The sequence below is a fragment of the Notamacropus eugenii genome, chromosome 1, assembly GCF_028372415.1.
Source record: "Notamacropus eugenii isolate mMacEug1 chromosome 1, mMacEug1.pri_v2, whole genome shotgun sequence".
NCBI classification, from domain to species: Eukaryota; Metazoa; Chordata; class Mammalia; order Diprotodontia; family Macropodidae; genus Notamacropus; species Notamacropus eugenii.
This window is the reverse complement of record NC_092872.1, coordinates 529,221,468-529,243,891: the sequence shown is the minus strand read 5'-3', so window position 1 is coordinate 529,243,891 and position 22,424 is coordinate 529,221,468. Positions and strand designations below refer to the sequence as shown.

The window sequence follows — 22,424 nt, the reverse complement described above, 5'->3', positions numbered from 1 at the left end:
ATGTGTATATAGAATATATGTGTGTGTGTGCGTGTATGTATAATCCCTCCAACCTTTCAAATACTGAGAAAAGTTTCAAGAGTTACAAATATTATCTTTCTATGTAGGAATGTAAACAGTTCAACTTTAGAAAGTCCCTTATGATTTCTCTTTCCTGTTTACCTTTTCATGCTTCTCTTGATTCTTGTGTTTGAAAGTCAAATTTTCTTTTCAGGTCTGGTCTTTTCATCAAGAATGTTTGAAAGTCCTCTATATCACTGAATTACCATTTTTTCCCCTGAAGTATTATACTCAGTTTTGCTGGGTAGGTGATTCTTGGTTTTAATTCTAGTTCCTTTGACTTCTAGACTATCATATTCCAAGCCCTTTGATTCCTTAATGTAGAAGCTGCCAGATGCTGTGTTATCCTGATTTTGTTTCCACAATACTTGAATTGTTTCTTTCTAGGTGTCTGCGATATTTTCTCCTTGACCTGGGAACTCTGGAATTTGTCTACAATATTCCTAGGAGTCTCTCTTTTTGGATCTCTTTCAGGAGGTGATTGGTGGATTCTTTCAATATTTATTTTGCCCTCTGGTTCTAAAATCTCAGGGCAGTTTTCCTTGATAATTTCATGAAAGATGATGTCTAGCCTCTTTTTTTGATCATGGCTTTCAGGTTGTCCCATAATTTTTAAATTGTCTCTCTTGGATCTATTTTCCAGGTCAATTGTTTATCCAATGAGATATTTCACATTATCTTCTATTTTTTTATCCTTTTGGTTTTGTTTTGAAATTTCTTGGTTTCTCATAAAGTCATTAGCTTCCATCTATTCCATTCTAATTTTTTAAAGAACTATTTTTTTCCGTGAGCTTTTCAACTTCCTTTTCCATTTGGCTCATTTTGCTTTTTAAAGCATTCTTCTCCTCATTGGTTTTTGGGTCTCTTTTGCCATTTGAGTTAGTCTATTTTTTAAGGTGTTAATTTCTTCAGCATTTTTTGGGGTCTCCTTTAGAAAGCCGTTGACTTGCTTTTCATGGATTTCTTGCATCGTTCCCATTTCTCTTCCCAATTTTTCCTCCACCTCTGTTACTTGATTTTTCAAAATCCTTTTTGAGCTCTTTCATGGCCTGAGCCTACTGCATACTTAACTTGGCGGCTTTGCTTGCAGAAGCCTTGACATTTAGGTCTTCCTCTGAAGACCTAAAGTGTTCCTCCTCATCCAAAAGGATGGAAGGAAATACCTGCTCACCAAGAAACTAACCTTCTATTGTCTTAATTCTTTTTCTCTTTTTTGGGTATTTTCCCAGCCAGTTACTTGACTTTTGATTTATATGCCAGGGCTGAGATTCATATCACTGGCTCAATTCCTCCAGGACCTTTAGGCAGAGGTCTCCCAGGGCTTCCACTCAGGGCTGAGATTCAAATCAGCCACTCAATTCCCCCAGGGGCTCTAGGCGGAGGGCTTCAAAAACGGAAGCTGCTGCTGCTAAGGATTCAGACCAATCTCCCCTCTCCTGGGTAAAGGGACCTCCCACTGACCTTTGAAGCTATTTGTGGGTTGAGAAATCTGGGAATGGGTTGCTGTTGGTGGCTACCTAAAGTCTGTTCAGGGTCCTGTCCCTGCCATGTCAGGCTGCGCTCTATGCTTCCTGGGCTGCACTGCATGAGCTCCCATAACTTGTTTCTTTAGAAAGTCTCTGATGTTAAGAGTGCTTTGGGACTCTCTGCCTGTCTCTCTCATATAAAGGTGGACTGAGGGTATGTAACTGCATAACCTTCTAGACACTCTTTCTACAAAACAAAATAGTTAAAACATCCTGCAGCTATGCATCCCTCCAGAATAATTTTTAAACTTTTAACTATTATTTGAATTTTTGTTAGTGTGAGAAACAAAAAAAAAATTCTGTTTCCACAGGATTAAAACTACTCCCACCTTTGAGGGATAACAGAATGTAAGTCAGAGGTGACTGGTTCTAATCAGAGCTGCGACCTAGCAGAACCAGGCTTCTTATCAGGTTAAAAGGTCAAAAGTTTGCATATATGCTTAACAAGCTGTTTGAGGGGTAACATATCAAGTAAGAGAACACGATGTAGGTGGTTCAGGAGGTTGCATCTAGTCAATAGAGAGCAATGTGGGACACTTGACTTGGGAACAGCATAAAAAGGCTTGCATTTGTCTGGGCATGGGTACCCCATTAAGGGAGCTACCATTCATTCAAAATGAATGAAAAATAAATAAAATGAGAACTTTTCTGGCTTCATAATAAGTATTGTTTTTCCTAGAGAGAGCACATTTCTCACATCAGCATGTTTAAAAAAAAAATTCAACAAGAATTTATCAAGCATCTACAATGTGCAAGGTATTGTATGAGTTACTGAGGTGACAAAGATGAAAAATGTCATTGCCGTCAAGTTTTTATCAAAAAGGGGACATGACATATACATAAACACACATAATGCAAGGCAGAATATGAAAGTGTCAAAAAATAGACTAAGAAAAAGGATGATCCAGAGAAAAATTCACCTAGAATTATGCTCTCTTTCTGAAAGAGGCTTCACCACACAGGCCTTGCTCATTTCCCTTCGATCAATGATAGTGATCCAAACACCCAATCTTCTATCCACGTTGTACTGAATTTGTTGATATTATCCATTATCAATAACAATCAGTAAACATTTATTAAAGGCCTGGTAAGTGCCAGGCACTGTGTTGAGCTCTAAAGGATAGCAATGTGAAAAATACAGTTCCTGCTCTAAAGGAATTTACAATTGAATGGGTGAGGACAAGGCACAAAAGGAGACTGGTTGGTTGTTGGTTGGTTGTTGTCCTTTGTTTTCGAAGACAACCAAAATGATATCACCATGACAAAGTGAAGTTTCAGCGTGTCCAACTGTGGCTGATCAGACCAATATGAGCTTGGAATGCTGTACCACAGACAGGCTGAGCACAGATACTTCGTGTGAATATTTGGAGTAGATACTCCATTTCTAATGTGGGCACACCATGCTGTGTAGTCCTGTGCCAGTGTCTCCCGTGTTGCACAGTCAAATTCAAAGTTCCTGAGAGAGACCTTGAGAGTGTCCTTGTATCATTTCTTCTGGCCACCATGTGATCACCTGACCCATGCAAGTTCTCCATAAAAATAGTCTTTCTGGCAAGCGTACATTTTGCATTCGAACAACATGGCCAGCCCATCAGAGTTGCGCTCTCTGAAGCATAGTATGAATGCTTGGCAGTGTGGTTCGAGCAAGGACTTCAGTGTCTGGTACCTTATCCTGCCAAGCAATCCTGAGAATCTTCCTAAGACAATTCAAATGGAAGCGATTCAGTTCCTGGCATGGTACTGGTAGAGTGTCCATGTTTCACAGGCACACAACAATGAGGTCAGCACAACAGCTCTGTATTCCTTCAGTTTGGTAGTCAGTCTAATACTTTTTCTCTGCCAAACTTTTCTTCAGAGCCTCCCAAACACTGAGTTAGATCTGGTGATGCATGCATCAACCTCATTGTCAATGCGTACATCCCTGGAAAGTACACTACCAAGGTAAGTGAACTTATCCACAGCCTTCAAAACTTCTCCATTTGGTGTAACTGATGGTTCCATGTATGGATGGTGTGATGGTGTCTAATGGAGCACCTGTGTTTTCTTGGTGTTAATTATTAGGCCAAAATTAGCACAGGCAGCAGAGAATTGATCCATACTTTGTTGCATCTCAGCTTCAGAGGCATAGGAGGCCCTACATAAATACATATTTCCTTTCCTTCTTCTTTTTCCAAGGATGAAACCTAGACATAACCTTCTTAAAACATTCTTTATGTTCAATTTTTAACATAATCCCAGGCACAACACTAAACATTGCCTCCTTTGTAAAAAGTTTTGTTGTTCTCTTAATTTATAATACTATGGTCACTATATATGTGACACACTTGACACACTATATCTTGACACACTATTGTGTGTCAAGAACTGCTTAATTCACTTTGCATGAGTTCATGCTTTTCTCTATTCATCATGTTCATTGTTTCTTACAGCACAGTAATATTCCATTATATTCATATATCACAACTTTTTTTAGTCATCCCCCAGTTGATAGAAATCAACTTTGACAAACAACAATGGAAATATAAATAACAACTTGCTCTTACCACTGAAACTGAATAATGTAGAATTAAAATAGCCAGGTTAGGCCCCAAAGGGAACATATAAGAAGACACCTTCAACACACACACTCTTTTGGAGAGGAGGAGGTCCATAAGCATAAAACAGACTTTTTTGATACATCAATCGCCTTTGCTGAGTTTTTTCTCTTTTTTTCCTCTTTTTAAAAAGACTTAGTTATAAAGCTTTCTGGGAAGGGAGAAGAGGAGGGAAGGAGGAAACAAGTAATATAAAACCAAAAGATACTGCGTCTTTTCCTGGGTATTGATTAGAAAATCTTTGAAATGCCATGTTCATTAGTGATATGTCGTAACCCCTCCCTCCTCTGATCATGTATAACATATAGCAATATTCCTTACTATCTATTAATTTAATATTACTGCATCCTGGGCCATCTCCAGTTGTCCTGATTTTTATCTTGCCACTCGACCCAGATGCCTTCAGAAGAGAAAGTGAGTATGATAACTTTGCACACCCCTGACTCACTTAAATCCAACTGACTTGCAAGTCACAGCATCATCTTCCTGATGTCACGGTTCTCTTATAGAATGAAGGACAAACCACACACAAAAAATTTCCAACCTAGGTGTCCTAAGCTCCCATCTTGCTGAAACTCTCCATATCTGGTTTCCTAATACCTCCTATGGACCTTCCCTGATACCAATTCACCTCCCTATTAGAACCTCTACCGTGTACTTACTCAACAGGGCTTTTGCCACATTACTGTCTACATGGAATTTCAGTCTCTTTAACATTTAAAAAAATTATGATTTTATAATGTCAAATCTTATTTCCTTGTATCTTTGGAACATTTTATGATATGGGATGCAAGTGAAGTGGACATGTAATTCTATGCCTGTACAAGTGAGAATAAGGGGGAACTACCTCTTTAAAAACTGTAACGAGCAACTCCTGTTCCCTCTACAATTAAGGGGCTCTCCTTACCCTCACCCACTTGTTCCTGCTAGCATCACAGGGCACACTCCAGTTTGAAAAGAAGTTTCATGGTGCAAAAGTTTGTTTTATTACAGTGCACTAAATTTTTGTTTACCCTACAAATCAAAGGTTCCCAAAGTGCATGATACCACCCCCTGGGAGACACTAGAATGATCCAGGGGGCTGTAGTATCCTCGGACACAATTGGGGAGTAATGAACATAAATAAAGGGGCAATGGAAGAAGCTTAAGGAAAGAAGAGAAGAGAAGAAAATTTTGAAAAACTATTTGTACGTGTTTCATCTGTTGTGTTAAGTTGTAATGATTATACTATTTTCCAAATAAACACACAAAATGCAAGTTACACCAGATAAGTGGTCATGTCCACTGACAGGTCTTAACAAGCAAATGCTGGTAGGCCAGCGTGTGGTGCATAGTCAGGAAGTCCAGCATACACTTGCAGGAATAACTGCATGTAATAATTTGTTTACAGTACAGTTACATGAAGTAATACTGCATCATCAAAATTTCAATGCAGAAAAAAACCCCACAAATTTACGATAAATTATTAAATTTAAGATGTGTCACACTCCAGTGAGTACAGAAAAACGACCTCTGGTTTTTTGCCCCTAAATTCTAAAACCAGGAGAGTCAGCACATCTTAAGACACCTGCAACCCCCAGCAGATACAAGCCCATATTCACAGCCCCAATGAATACTAAGCCAGGGTGGGATATACACAAATGTAACTGTAGGTACTACTTTGCCCTGTTTATTCAGTTCCTGAAGATCTTTCACCAATGAACTACTTAGACTTTGGAATTCCTTTCTCAACATCCTAACAACATTCTTAAATTTCTTTAACATTCTTAGTTGGCTTTCTGTGTGACTATGTGATTTCTGGCTTGCTGCTTGTCCTGACATTCACTTATAATTACATTCGTTCTTCATATATACTTCTAACTATAGAGTACCCACCTGACTCTACTTCAGACCCCATCTCTGACCATGAGTGCCTCCACAGCGTCCCTCACATCAAAATGTTTCTTAGCTGGTTCTTGGACCCTAAACTGGGTCTGGTCTATTCCTATGTCTATCCCCTATCCTGTCTCAGAGTTCCTGGTCTGGATGCCTAGAACTTCAGTTTAAAGGAATATCTTCCTTCTTCCTTGGGTTCCACTCTACTGACTTTCTCTACCATGCCCCTAAGTGTGTATCTTTGCCTTCTTCACCTCTTCTAGCTTCCTTTCAAGTGTGTTCCTCCTTGTTAGAATGTAAGCTCTTCGAGGGCAGGGAACTGTCTTTCTTTCTTTGCTTGTTGGCATTCCCAGCACTTAGCACAGTGTCTAGCACATAGTATGCATTTAATAAATGACTGATGACCTTCACTTGACTTATCTTCAAGTTCCTTATCAGTGATGGGGCCACAGATGGCTTGAAGACCCTAGATTCTACTCTAGTGTTCCCAATTTCTATATCACTATAAAGTTTACTCGTAATTTTATACCAAAGATATTCAAACTAAATAAGATGCTTGTACTTTTGCAGAACAATGAATAATTTTAAAAATAACCATAAACATTTGTTGGGTGGAAGGATTTGAAAACCACTGTACTAGAATGCAAAGATTCACACAAACTATCCAAAGTAGCTACTACCAATACAGATCATACTTAAAAGGTGAGGAATGTGAGGCCCAGAAAATTTACATGATTTGCCTAAAGTCACAAGTAGCAGAACTAGGATTTCAACCTAGTGCCTCTCACTCCAAATCCAGCACTCTTTGTACTGTATCATATTGCCTCTTCATATTATTTCTCATTATCACCATCTATACCATCACGTATTCATTCACTCTTTTATTCAACAAATTCAATTCAACAAACATTAAGTGTCTGCTGTGTTCAAGGCACTATGCTAGGCTGTATGGACACAAAGTTTAAAAAACAAAAGTCATAGTCCCTGAAATCAAAAAGATTACACTCCAATAGAGAGGTCAATATATTTATACACAAATAAAAGTGATAAAGGGTAAAATGTACCAAAGAAGTGATGAAGAAAAAAGTGATTCAGCAAAATATGAAAAGAGAGACATAATTTTCACTTGGATGAATGAAAAATAAATATGTAATGGTCTCAGGTCATGGAAGAGCTCAAAAAGGATTTTGAAAATCAAGTAAGAGATGAGGAGGAAAAACTGAGAAGAGAAATGAGAGTGATGGAAGAAAATCATGAAAAGCAAGGCAACAGCTTGCTAAAGGAAACAAAAAATGCTGAAGAAAATAACAACTTTAAGAATAGATTAACCCAAATGGCAAAAGAGGTTCAAAGAGCCAATGAGGAGAAGAATGCTTTAAAAAGCAGAATTGGCCAAAGAGAGAAGGAAATTCAAAAGCTTACTGAAGAAAATAGTTCTTTAAAAATTAGAATGGAGGTGGAGCCAAGATGGCGGAGTAGAAAGACACACTTACGCAGGGTCTCACCCCACAGCCCATAAAATACCTGTAGAGAGGGACTCTCAACAAATTTTGGAGCAGCAGAAGTGGAGAACAACAGAGGGGAGGAGATTTCCAGCCCACAGTGACCTGAAAGGCCCATGGAAACTTAGTTTGCTCCAGATGCAGAGCCAAGCATGGAGCCCAGCCCAGTCTTGGCCATGTGGCATGGCACTACAAGACTCTGGGAGGAGGACGCCTCAGGGGCGGAATCTTCAGTCGCAGCAGCAGGTCCTCAGATCCTTCGGCCCACAGGCACCAAAGGTCAGTGACAGGGTTTTATCAGCTAGCCAGGAAGGAAGAAGGGCCTTCCCATAGCTCGGGCAGCAGGCAGCAGCCACAGAAGCTGCACAGCAGCCCATACAGACCGCTCGTTGTTGGAGCATAAAAACCCCTGGGGGCATTGAAGAGCTGAGTCTTACCTCAGCCCCAGGTGGAGGCTCTGGGTGAGCTGGTCTTTGTCTCACACTGAATGGCAGCCCTGCCCATCCAGTGTCTGAAAATCTGAAAATCAGCCCCCAGTGCTGACTTGGTGGAACGTGGAAGCCAGGTGGCTGTGGAGAGGTAACTGCTGAAATTCTGGGCATAAAAATCCCTCTCTGCGTCCAGACCAGTACACGCTTGATAGCGCCACCTTGGAGGAACTGAGATCTCATAGATTCCCAGAGTATACCCTACTCTTGACAAAGGACCCAAAAGTCAAGTAACTGGTTGGGAAAATGCCCAAAAAAGGTGAAAAAAAAATAAAACCACAGAAGGTTACTTTCTCGGTGAACAGATATCTCCTCCCATCCTTTCAGATGAGGAAGAACAATGCTTACAATCAGGGAAAGACATAAAAGTCAAGGGTTCTGTATCCCAAACCCAAAATAAATATTCAATGGGCTCAGGTCATGGAAGAGCTCAAAAAGGATTTTGAAAATCAAGTTAGAGAGGTGGAGGAAAAACTGGGAAGAAAAATGAGAGAGATGCAAGAAAAGCATGAAAAGCAGATCAACACCTTGTTAAAGGAGACCCAAAAAATGCTAAAGAAAATAACACCTTGAAAAATAGGCTAACTCAATTGGAAAAAGAGGTTCAAAAAGCCAATGAGGAGAAGAATGCTTTAAAAAGCAGAATTAGCCAAATGGAAAAGGAGGTTCAAAAGCTCACTGAAGAAAACAGTTCTTTCAAAATTAGAATGGAACAGATGGAGGCTAATGACTTTATGAGAAACCAAGAAATCACAAAACAAAACCAAAAGAATGAAAAAATGGAACATAATGTGAAATATCTCATTGGAAAAACAACTGACCTGGAAAATAGATCCAGGAGAGACAATTTAAAAATTATGGGACTACCTGAAAGCCATGATCAAAAAAAGAGCCTAGACATCATCTTTCATAAGGAAAACTGCCCTGATATTCTAGAACCAGAGGGTAAAATAAATATTGAAAGAATCCACCGATCACCACCTGAAAGAGATCCAAAAAGAGAAATTCCTAGGAACACTGTGGCCAAATTCCAGGGTTCCCTGGACAAGGAGAAAATATTGTAAGCAGCTAGAAAGAAACAATTCAAGTATTGTGGAAGTACAATCAGGAAAACACAAAATCTAGCAGCTTCTACATTAAGGGATCGAAGGGCATGGAATAGGATATTCCAGAAGTCAAAGGAACTAGGACTAAAACCAAGACTCACCTACCCAGCAAAACTGAGTATAATACTTCAGGGGAAAAAATGGTCATTCAATGAAACAGAGGACTTTCAAGAATTCTTGATGAAAAGACCAGAGCTGCATAGAAAATCTGACTTTCAAACACAAGAATCAAGAGAAGCATGAAAAGGTAAACAGGAAAGAGAAGTCATAAGGGATTTACTAAAGCTGAACTGTTTACATTCCTACATAGAAAGATAGTATTTGTAACTCTTGTAACTCTTTTCTCACTATTTGTGCAGTTGGAGGGATTATATACATATAGACAGAGGGCACAAGGTGAGTTGAATAGGAAGGGATGATATCTAAAAAAAAATAAAACTAAGGGGTGAGAGAGAGGAGGAGAAAAAAAGAAATGGAATGGGATAAACTATCTCTCATAAAAGAGGCAAGAAAAAGTTTTTTCAATGGAGGGCAAAAGCGGGGAGGTAAGAGGGAAAAAGTGAAGCTTGCTTTCATCACATTTGGCTGAAGGAGGGAATAACATCTATACTTAATTTGGTATGAAAATCCATCTTACACTACATGAAAGTAGTGGAGAAAGGGAGAAATGGGGTGTGGGGGGGATGATAGAAGGGAGAGCAAATGGAATGAGGGAGATTTTAAAAGTTAAACACTTTTGGGGAGGGACAAGGTCAAAAGAGAGAATAGAATAAATGGAGGGCAGGATAGGATGGAGGGAAATATAGTTAGTCTTTCACAATATCACTATTATGGAAGTCTTTTGCATAATTTCACATATATAGCCTACATTGAATTGCTTGCCTTCTCGGGGGAGTGGAGGGGGTAGGAGGAAGGGAGAGAAGTTGTAATTCAAAAGTTTTAGGAACGAATGTTGAGAATTATTTTTGCATGCAACTGAGAAATAGGAAATATAGGTAATGGGGTATAGAAATCTATCTTGCCCTACAAGAAAGAGAGAAGATGGGGATAAAGGGAAGGGAGGGGTGTGATAGAAGGGAGGACAAATTGGGGAAGGGGTAATCAGAATGCATGGTGTCTTGGGATGGGGGGAGGGGAGAGATGGAGAGAAAATTTGAACTCAAAATCTTGTGGAAATGAATGTTGTAAACTAAAAATAAATAAATAAATTTAAAAAAAAGAAATCTGGCTGTGAAAGGGAGAGATAGAGTACTTACAAGAGATAGGTCAAGTCACTACTTTTTCAAGTAAGGGAGATTTATACATGTTTGAAGGCAGAGAAGGAATCAGGGAGAAGGGAATAATTTAAAATATAATAGGCAACAAGGAAGAGGGCTATGAAAATAAATGACCATTGGACGCAGAACTAGGAAAGACCTAGATCCAAATATGACAGTAACTAGTTGTATGAATATGGACTAATTACATAAATTTTCTGATACATGTTAATACTTTTCTCACAGAATTAGGATCAAATGAAATAAGATACACACTATCGGTTGCAAACCTTAAAGTGTTTTATATTATCATTACCATATTGCATAACTGAATGACTTTTACTTCTGTTACCACTTTCGATAGAAGTGCAAATAAGCAGTAAAACTATTGTGCTGTAAGAAATGACGAAAGAGATGGTTTCAGAAAAACCTGTGAAGACTTATAGGAACTGATGCTGAATGACAGAAGCAGAACCAGGAGTACAATGTACACAGTAACAAAAATGCTGTAAAGATAATCAATTGTAAAAGATTTAGCTACTCTAAACAATACAATAATCTATCATAATTCCAAAAGATTAATGATGAAAACTGCTATCTACCTCCCGATAAGGGAACTGATGGACTCAGACTGCAGATTGAAGCATGTTTTTTTCCTTTAGTTTTCTTACCTTTTTTCCCCAGAACATGACTAATGCGGAAATATGTTTGCATGACTTCCTACGTATAATGGGTATCATATTTCCTGCCTTCTTAATAGGTTAGTGATGGAATGAAAAGAGGGAAAAATTTGAAACTGAAAATAAAAATAATTTTTAAAAAGAATAAGGTGAAAAAATAAGTAGTGAAATTTTAAAACCCTAAATCCTTAAAAACTGCCTTCAATCTAAAGTAACCTACTACCTACCTCTCCCCTCATAAAACAAGATGAAAAAATTTAGCCTGCCAGCTGAAGACAATTGTTTGTCCAAAACAACATTACCCACACAAAAGCCTTCAAGACTCTCCGTGTATTCATGTTTTTCAGGGGCTGTATCTAATCAGCAATCAATAGGAACAATGGAACAAAATACGTGAATTAAGAATCTATTTTTAACTCAGTAATCAAATGCAGAAGATGGGCAGAAAATTCAACAAGTAGGTGTGGGCGGGTGAGATGCCACAGCAGATGCCCTAGACAGAGAAGTCTGCCATTTGCCAGTAGGGTTGAGTCACCAGGACATGTTAAAAAGAGCTTATTAAGGTTTAGCTACAACAGGTTGCAGACAGACCTCTGCTCTTCTCCCACTATTAAAAAGTTATATATTTCCAGGCATAATTCCAAAATGCTGAAGAGACATTTTAGACATCTTCCAGATTATAAGCATCACTTATAATGGCAAAGTATGGCATCTTGCAGATGGCACTATACTTGTAGTCAGAATAACCCGGAGCAAAGACGCTACTACACATTCTGTACGCTCTTGGCACAGCTCCCTGAAATAACAGAAATCATCACTATTAAATCCCAGTATATACTCCACCTAGAGGCATAAGCCAAGTAAATTTGTCATGACTGAACTGCCAAAATTATAACACATTTTGAAACTAAGTGAAATCCTATTACAGTGAGAGGGTGCTTCTTTAACTAACTGTGATGAAATTTCACAGGTGTTATATTATTCATCAAAAAACTTCATGAAAGTGGATTCATGTAAGGTTGAATTTAAGCAGATTAATATTCTCTTATGCAAAAATATTCCAGCCAAAAGTTGAAATTATCCAGAACCTAAAAACAAGAAAGCACCCTTTCCATAAGCTTCCAATTTTCCACCTCATATCATGAGAAGAAATTCATATGAATGGACTTTACATCTATTTCTATTTGATATGAATATGGAGCAGAGATACTCAGATCTTGGCTCTTGATTAATATGTGGCTCCTTTATCTGAGGTTCTTCAAAACCTCTAATTTCTACATTAAAATATATTACAAGGTGTGACTCTAATGTCATAATATATGATTAATTTAGCAGCACCAATATTAGGCATTGTAAACTGGATATACTAGAGACATCTCAAATTTAACAGGTCCAAAATAGAACTCATTATCTTTCCCTGCAAATCCACCCCTCTTCCAAACTTCTATAATTCTATTGAAGACACTACCCTTTCAGTTTCCCAGATGTATTACCATGGCATTTTCCTCAACTCCTCACTCTACTTCACCCAACATACCCAGTTACTAAATCTTGCTTGTACCTTCACAACATCTCTCCCATTTGATCCTTTCTCTCTTCTCCCACTGCAAATTCAGGCCCTCATCCCCTCAAAACTAGATTATTCTAATAGTCTTATAATTATTCTCTTTGTCTCAAGTGTCTCTCTACTTCAGTTCATTCTCCTTACAGCTACCAAACTGACTGCACTAAAGCATATATCTGACCATGTCACTCTTCTATTCAATTAAGTCCAACAGCATCTTATTGCTTCTAGAATCAAATATAAATTTCTCTGTTTACTTTTTAAAACCCTTTCTTCACAACCTTTCTCCAGTATATCTTTGTAACATCATTATACATTATTCCTCTTCTCACCCTCTGGTCCAACCAAAGTGGCCTATTCTTGGTTTCTTCATACATGATACTCCATATCCCTTCTCCCACTTTTATAAGAGCTATATGCCCACTACTACCACCACCACCACCACCACTTCCATGCCCATAACACAGTCCTCACTCTCATCAACTTATAGAATCCCTTTCTTTAAGAAGCTGCTTGGATACCACGTTCTGCAAGAAGACTTTCCTGATTTCCTCTACTGCTGGTGTCCTCTCTCTCAAATTAGCTTATATGTAACTACTTTGCATTTATTTGCATTTATTCTCTGCATTAGTACTGTAAACACAGACACAGACACACACACACTCAATCTCTCTCTCTCTCTCTCTCTCTCTCTCATTGTCTCCCCCATTAGAATTTCAGCTCCTTATGAGAGGAATTATGCCTAAAACAGTGATACACGGTAGGTATTTAATCATCAGACGATAAACATTTATTAAGCACCTACAACGTGCCAGACACTATATTAAACATTTACTAAGCAACACTAGGATACTAGGGATACACAGGTACTAAGAAAGGCAAAAGACAATCCTTGTCCTCAAGGAACTCACAATCTAATAGGAGAGACAGTATGCAAAATAGGCACAAACAAGCAATGTACAGGATAAACAGAAAATAATCAACAAAAGGAATTAAAATTTGGAGAAAGGCTTCTGATAAAAGATGTAATTTCAGACAGGACTTAAAGAAAGTCAAGGAAAACTACTAGACAGAGATGAAAAGACAGAGAATTCCAAGCATGAAGAACATACAGTAAAAATGCCTGGAAGTGGGAGATCAAGTATCTTGTTCAAGGAACAGCAAGGAAGCCAGTATCACTGGATAGAAGAGTATTGCAGGGGAAGAGGGTAAGGTATAAGAAGCCTAAAAAGGTTGAGTGGTGAGGCCAGGTTATGAAGGGCTTTGAACATAAAACAGAGGATTTTATATTTGATCCTAGAGGTGACAAGGAGACATAGGTTATTTATTGAATAGAGGGGTAACATGGTCAAACTTGAACTGTAGGAAAATCATTTTGATGGCTAAGTGGAGGATGAGCTGGAGAGGGGAGAGACTTGTGGTAGGCAGTCCAACCAGCAGGTTATTACAAGAGTCAAGAAATGAGAAGAGGGTCCACAAGGGGGTAGTAACAATATCAAAGGAGAGAAGAAGGCATATTTGAGATAAAGGTAAAATCAACAGGCTTTGGCAACATATTGGATAAAGGAGGTGAAAGGGAGAGAAGGAAGCATAAACGATGGCACCTAAGTTTCAAGACTGAGGATGGTAGTGGCCTTAACAGTAACAGAGAAGTTTAGAAGGGAGTAGAATTTAGGAGGAAAGATAAGGGGTTTTATTTTAGACATGTTGAGTTTAAGATGTCTATGGGACATCCAGTTTTAAATTTTTAAAAGATAACTATAGATCCAAGACTGAAAGTCAGTAGAGAGGTTGGGAGAGATGAGGCAGAGTCAAAATGGCGGAGCAAAGGTAGGGACTCGCCTGAGCTCTCCCCCAAACTTCTCCAAATATCTTTAAAATATGACTCTAAATAAATTCTATAGCAGCAGAACCCATAAAAAGACAGAGTAAAACAAATTTCCAGCCCAAGACAACTTGGTAGATTGGCAGGAGAGGCTGGGATAGGATAGGTAGATCAGAATCATCAGCATAGAGAAGATAGTTGAATCCATGGGAATTGGTGAGATAATCAAGAGAAATATACAGTATAAATACCTTTTAATGATTGATGTGTCTAAGAAAGAATTTCACTATTTGATAGTCCCAAACTATATAACAGATTCTGCAGGACATTGTGAATAATGATATCAAATATTAGCATTGAAGGAAAGAGAAATGTTCAAAGGGAGAACTGAGCATTAATTAGACAGTCTGAGTTCTTTCTATTCCTAACTCTGGCACTGGCCCACTGTGGAAACTTTAGCAATTTAAACCATGGTTGCTGAGAAATCAAAAGAAATTATTTCTAAAAGAATTCTAATGAATGTTTCTAAAAAGTGCTATGGAGACAAGTATGAAATCTAGGATTACTTTAGTAGAAGGTATTTCTATTTCCATTTTAGAGAAGAAAAAACTAAGGCAAATATTAAATTACTGATGTAAAAATATTGTAGCTAAATAGCAGCAAGACAGAAGCTAATGCTTCTCTTTTCTTATTTACTACTAATACCTCCTATTTACATCTTGATTCAAATCTGGAAATCCAGTCAGTTCAGGCAATAACAACAATAACTTGCTTCTCTGATACAGGCCTCATTTCTCAGACATATAGAGAACGGAGTCAAATTTATAAAGGTAAGAGCCATTTCCCCAACTGAGAAATGATCAAAAGATATGAATAGTTTTCAGATGAAGCAATCAAAGCTCTCTATAGTCATTCGAAAAAATTCTCTAAATCACTACTGACTGGAGAAATGCAAAATTAAAACAATTCTGAGGTACTACTTCATATCTATTAGATTGGCTAATAGGACAGAAAAGGAAAACGACCAATGGTGAAGGAGATGTGGGAAAAATGAGACATTAATTCATAGCTGATGGAGTTATAAAATGATTCAACCATTCTGGAGAGATATTTTGGAACTATGCCCACAGGACTATAAAACCATGCATACCTTTTGACCTAGCAATACCACTACTAGGTCTATATACCCTCCCCCTCACCAAAAAAAACAAAAAGAAAAAGGACTTATACATACAAAAATATTTATAGCAGCTCTTTTCTGGTGACAAAGAACAGGAAACTGAGGAGATGCCCATAAATTAGGGAGTAGCTGAACAAACTGTGATATGTGATCATGATGGAATGCTATTGTGCTATGAGAAAGGATGAGCAGGATGCTCTCAGAAAAACCTGAAAAAATATACATGAGCTGATGCAAAGTGAAATGTCCTGTGTATAAGGTAACCACAATATTGTGTGATGACCAGCTATGAACTAGCTATGCGAATTAACTATTCTCAGCAACACAATGATTCAAGACAACTCTGAAGGAATTATCATGAAAAATGATATCCATCCCCAGACAAAGAACTGATGGTGTCTGAATACAGATTGAAACATATTTTTTTAACTTTATTTTTCTTGAGGTTTTTTTTTTTTTTGTCCATGTTTTCTTTCACAACATGACTATTATGGAAATGTCTTGCGATAACTACAAACGTATAACCTATATCAAATTGCTCGCCTTCTGAATAAGGAGGGGTACAGAGGGAGGAAGGAATAGAATTTGAAACTCAAGATTTTAAAATTAACGTTAAAAACAGTTTTTTATACGGACCTGGGGAAAAATACTAAATTTTTAAAAAAGGCCAAAAACACAACAAATTGCATTAAGATTTGCCAAGTACTTTACAAGTCATTATTTCATTTGATCCTAATAATAACCTTGGGAGGTAGGTGCTATTATTATCCCCAACTTACAGATGAGGAAACTGAAGGAAAAAATGTCTAACTGACCTGCCCAGAGTCACACAGCTAGTAAATATATCAGACAGGATTGGAACTCAGATCTTTCTAAGTCTAGTACTTTATACACTGCATCACCAACTGCCCAAAAGCACACTTTTCAGGAAAGAAGCTACATTATTTGGTTATGCCACTGAACCCAAGTCTTCTGATTTCAATGCTCTTTCTATCCATAAAATTACTTTATCCTCATTTCCATTCAAAATTGAGTACAAAGGAAATCTATGTCCCTCAAAGGCTAACCAAAAATGAGAACAAATTTCTAAGTTCATAATAAGCAAATCTATAGCAGTTTAACATCTGCAAAGTGAGTTGTAACCCTCAAATACATTTAGGAAGTAAATCAGAAACAAAGGCACAACTTGTAGGACCTGGTTCCTACTTAATATTAATTCTTATTTCAAAGAACAGAGGAACATATAAAGAAAATTCACGACAGCTATTACTTGGGTGAAGGAAATACAAGGAAGAGCGAGTAGAACATTACATAAAATCCTAATACACACTCAGAAGAAAATGCTATAAGAGAAACAGAAGTAGGAAGAAGAAAGGCATAAAGACAAGCAAGAATGTAAGAAACACAAAGTAAAGCCAGAAATGAAGGAATCACATAGATAACACCCATGGACTACTTACAAATACTCTCTTTATTTCTTTGACCTTTAAAAAAACAATTATAATTCAGGTCCCTGAGTGACAAAAATCAAAACTGAAATACCACATTAAGGCACACTTGTGATAAGCATATCGCTATATCATTTTTATTCACCAGAATTGTTAGCAAGAATAACTGCAAAATACCCTTTCTGCATAAACTCCTGATGACAACTAAAGAGCAACCATAATAAAGGAAAGTGTTCTGAGACCCTGAGAGGATAAGGGTGCTTCCCAAAGTCACATAGTAAGGGGAAGATGAAAGCCTCAAACCCAAGTGTTCAAACTCCAAGCCCTAGGCTCTTCCCATTATATAAACAAGTGCCTACAGCAACTGCTGTATCTGTAAAACTAATGAATAAAAGAACTCTCTTACATTGGCTTTAAAGCTTCTTTCCCATCACCTCTACTAATGGTCTTTTATTCTCCCCTACCATCAAAAGCAGGTGATTCTAGATCTTCAACAATTATCTTAATCTATTACTACTCCACAGAGTTGTCCAACTGACCAAATGCTTGATATATCTCATTACCAAAGAAATACTACACCCAAGTGTTCAGTTGATTCAGGGAACTGGGAAGCATAGTGGACACAGTGCAGGTCATGGAGTAAGAAAGGCCTAATGTGAAATCTTCCCAAGATACCTCACCTCATAAAACAAGGATAATAATAGCATCTACCTCACAGGGTTGTTATAACAATCAATTGAGATAATATATGTAATGCACTTTGGAAACCATAAAGTACTAGGCAAATGTTAACTTATTAAAACAGAGAATACATGTAAGAGAAGAAGAGGAAGTCAGTATAGCAAGAGTACAGAGAAGAGAAAGAGACTAAAACAACAACAACTTACATTAAGATGCAGAGTGGCCAGGGTGTTACAGACAAATATACCCTTCTAACATAATCTGGATACCAAATATCTCACATCAGGACTAGTCATCAAAAAAGTCAAGTACTACAAGCCTAAAAATTCAACAGCTACAGCATGCCAATCTGATTGAACTAGACTGGAAGAGGAGGCAACATGTCTAATGCAGGGGTCAGCAAACTTTTTCTGTAAGGGGCCAGACAGTAAATTCTTAAAGCTTTGTATGCCAAGAGGCAAAATCAAGGATATTATGTAGGTACTTATAAAACAAGAGAGAAAGCAAATTTCCACAAATCTTTTATTGATAAAATTCAAAATACAGTAATAATATAACTGAGTACTTTTTTTGTAATGCAGCTCTACTAATGAGAAAAAAAAAATCTTTTTTTTGGGAGGATAACATTCATTTACTTGAAGTTCAAAGTATCTCTTATCAACAAAATTGATTGCAAATGTTCATTTGTTAATGCTGATCTGTAATAAGATTTTGCATATTTCAGTTTTGAAAATGTATTTTCAAACAATGAGGCACTGCTAAATATTGATATCAACCCATAAGCATATGATTTTAATTGAGCATATTCATTGAAGGAATCACATAGAGAAGACATTTATAGAATTCTATTAGATTGTTCTCTTGATATTTGCCTTTTAGTATGCCATAACACTGAAATTAATGACTTCCAAGTGAAGAGTAGGTCAAAGTTCCTCAAATTCATAATTAAATGAATTTTGAATTGTGAAAATTTCTTTTGTACTTGCATCAAGATCCAAAAAACACTGTTAAAACTATAGCTGGAGCTCAGAAAACATATCTTCTGTAAATATGTGTGGCAATGGAGGTCTCACTTCTTTTTTTAACTTTTGACAGCACAGGAAATTTATAAAGCATCTTGACATTCCTGGTGATTCAAATAATGTCAATGGTCCTGGAATTAATTTTGCCACAGTACAAATTTCACATAAAAGTGCAGTTCTCTTTGTAATTTAAGGTTGAAATAATTAAGAAACATTACCAAGTCTGAAGCAAAGCTAATTTGCAAAGTCATTCAGTGTTCAAAATGATGTCAAGTTATAGAAAAGGTAATCTGCACCAACTCCACTTCACTTCCTGAGATATGACTTCACTTCCGGCTGGGTCTCCCTCATCTCCATTTTCCAAACAAAGAAGAGAAGTGTAGTAAGACATGACCTTTCACCTAACTTCACACCTTCCATCTCCTGGGCTGAAGAAGAGGAAAGATAGCTCAGGTCAGAGCAAGACTTCCATCTCCCAGCCCTGCTCCAGGTGACTTCAACCTCCTGCTGCCTCATCTTCCATGCAACATCAGTGACTTTCCATTTGACTGGACAATGGGGAGCAAGACTTCCACCTCGTGCTGCATCTCATGCTGAGGGTATCTCCTGCCTGATGAACACATTCCTCTGGGAAAAGGAGAGGTGCCTGTCCCTTAATGATTAACATATTCACACCTGTTCATACTCTACACATTCTATTGATTCTGAATGCCTGTAAAACATTATCTAAACCCCATTCCTCTCCAATTGATTCCTTCTTCCCATTCCCCTCAAACCTCCACCTCAAAGTCCCAACCAAATGCTATCCAGTCCACCACTGTGCCTGCTCCACAGGTAACAAACTTACCTTCATCTTAAACTTTTAATTCTCCCACTCCTTTTATCTTCCTGCAGTCACTAAGAGCTGGCTCCCCTCCGATGACACTATCTCCTTAGCCACTCACTTCTTCCAGTACTGACTGAATTTTCACTCATTCCCCTCAGCTCACTGGTCAAGAGTAGGGTGGTGAAATACTCCTTGCTCTCCACTGCTACTTCCAGGTCCTCCCCTACCTCTATTCCATCACTCAGTAACCTGTTCTCCTTTGAGTGCCATAAAATCCACATCTTCCGATCAATCAAAATCCTAGTAGATGTGTAAAGACTTACAAGATATTCCCGTTCCTTCCTCAACAAATTCAGTACCAGGATCACAATCTTTCCTCCCCAACTCCTGTCCTCACACTAGGGGACTTCAATATACATATTAACATTAAGTTAATTGAGTTCCTCAATCTACTTCATTTCCCAAGAAACATTCCTCCACATTACCTCAGACACACACATATGGTCAAACCCTTGATCTTGCCATAATCCACAAATACACCACCTCCATGTTCAAGAATTCTGAAATCCCCTTACTTGACCATAATCTATCGGCTTTCTCACTCTTTTTCTAGTTATCTTCTACTATTACTTCCCTCTTCTTATGGTTATCTTCTCGGCTATTACCCCTGTTCCTTTTCCCATCTTGAACTCCTGGTGAACCAATTCAACTCTACAATGTCCTCTTTTCATGAGTCCCTGGACCCTTTATCATATGTCCAATTGTGCCCTGCCAAACCTCAGCCCTGATTACTCCTGCCATCTACTGCCTTCTCTGCCACACACATCATGCTCAACAAAAGAAAGAAAAATGACGCAATCATTCTAACTGGGTCCACTACAAATTTCTTTTATACAACCTCAACTGAGTCCTCACTGGTGGTAGGCAATCCTACTATATCTCCCTTATTACTCATTACTGCACTCTCTACAGCAAGTTTTCAAACTTTTTCATCCCTCCTCAAGTCTCCCAGGGCTCTCCCTATTTCCCACCCTTTCAGCTGAGAAACTTGACTTTATATTTAACAGAAAAAAAAAAAAAACCTGAAGCCATCTCCCATGGCCTTTTTTCCTTCCTTTTTTTCTTTTTTTTATCACTCATATGCCTTCCATCACAATCTCCTCTTTCACCTCTGTCTCACATGAAATGGCCTTATGCCTTGCCAAGGCAAATTCCTCTACTTAGACATGCGATCCCATTCCATCTCAATTTCTCCAAGAAAATGCCCTGCTATCTCTACTCTTTGAATTATCTACAATCTCTCCCTGTCTCCTGGCTCCTTCCCTGCTTCCTATAAACCTGCCCATATCTTCCCTGTCTTCAAAAAACCCTCACTTGATTTTTCCACCCCCACAAATTATTGCCCTATATTTCTTCTGCCCTTTGTGGCTAACTCCTTCAGAAGGCCATCTACAATAGGTGCTGCCACTTTTTCTCATCTCACTCTCTTCCTAATCCCCTACATTCTAGCTTCTAATCTCATCATTCCAACAAAACTATCTTCTCCAAAGTTATCAATGATCCTAATTGCCAAATCCAATGGCCTTTCTTCAATACTTATTCTTCTTAACTTCTATGCAGCCCTTGACACTATTGATCACCCTCTTCTCCTTAATGCTCTCTTCTCACTAGGTTTTCAAGACACCTCTCTCTTCATTCTCTTTCTACCTATCAGACCACTCCTTCTTGGTCTCCTTTGTAGGATCTTCGTCCAGGTCATGCCCACTAATCTGGGTGTCCCAGAGGGCTCCAACCTGAGACCTCTTCTCTTTTCCCTCTATATTACTTTGCTTAATGATGTTGTCAGCTCCCACAGATTCAACTATCATCTCTATGCTGATGATTCTCAAATCTACTTATGCAGCCCCAACCTTTCCCCTGACCTCCAGTCTTATATCTCCAACTGCATTTCAGGTATCTCAAACAAGATATGCATTAGACATCTAAAACTCAGTATGTCCAAAACTAAGCTTATTGTTTTTCCCCCTAAACTATTCCCCCTTCCAAACTTTCCTATTACTATCAAGGGCACCACCATCTTCCCAGTCTCTTAGATCTGAAACTTCAATATCATCCCTTACTAAAAATATCTAACATTTCTACAGTGCTTACTGTGTACCAGACACTATGCTAAATGCTTTACAATTATTATCTCATTTGATCCTTACACTAATCCTGGGAAGTAGATACTATTATTGTCCTCATTTTACAGATGACAAAACTGATGCAAACAAGTTTAAGTGACTTGCCCAGAGTAATACAGTCAATAGGTGTCTGAGGTCAGATTTGAACAACGGTCTTCTTCACTCCAGGTCTAGGGCTCTTTACACTATGCCACCTAGAAACCTCTATAGCCATTCTGTTGCCAAGGCCTGTCAATTTCACCTCTGTAACATCTCTCAAATACACCCTCTTCTCTCCTCTGACACTGCCACCACCCAATTACAGATCCTCATTTTCTCACACCTGGATCTTTGCAACAGCCTGCTGATTCGTCTGCCTGCCATAACCCCAACCTCTCATTCCAGACTACGGTCTATTCTGCAGCCAACCTCTGGCCTTATAGAAAGTACATCAGATTAGACATTAGGAGTCCCTAGGTTCAAATTCCCACTCTCTACTTACTTAATATGTGCCATGCCCTGCCCTGAAGTCATTCAGGTAGTAAGCTCTTAACCTCTCTAAGCACAGTTTCCTCTTCTCTAATAAACCAGATGACCTCCTTCTGGACTCTCTTCCAACACTAAATCTA

At 38.3% G+C, this 22,424-nt stretch overlaps 1 protein-coding gene across 3 annotated transcripts in view; it reads right to left on the bottom strand.

Annotated features, from left to right (window-relative positions):
• Window positions 1-22,424, bottom strand: part of BABAM2 (BRISC and BRCA1 A complex member 2) — a 560,438-nt gene that overhangs the window by 531,588 nt on the left and 6,426 nt on the right. The window lies entirely within an intron of this gene.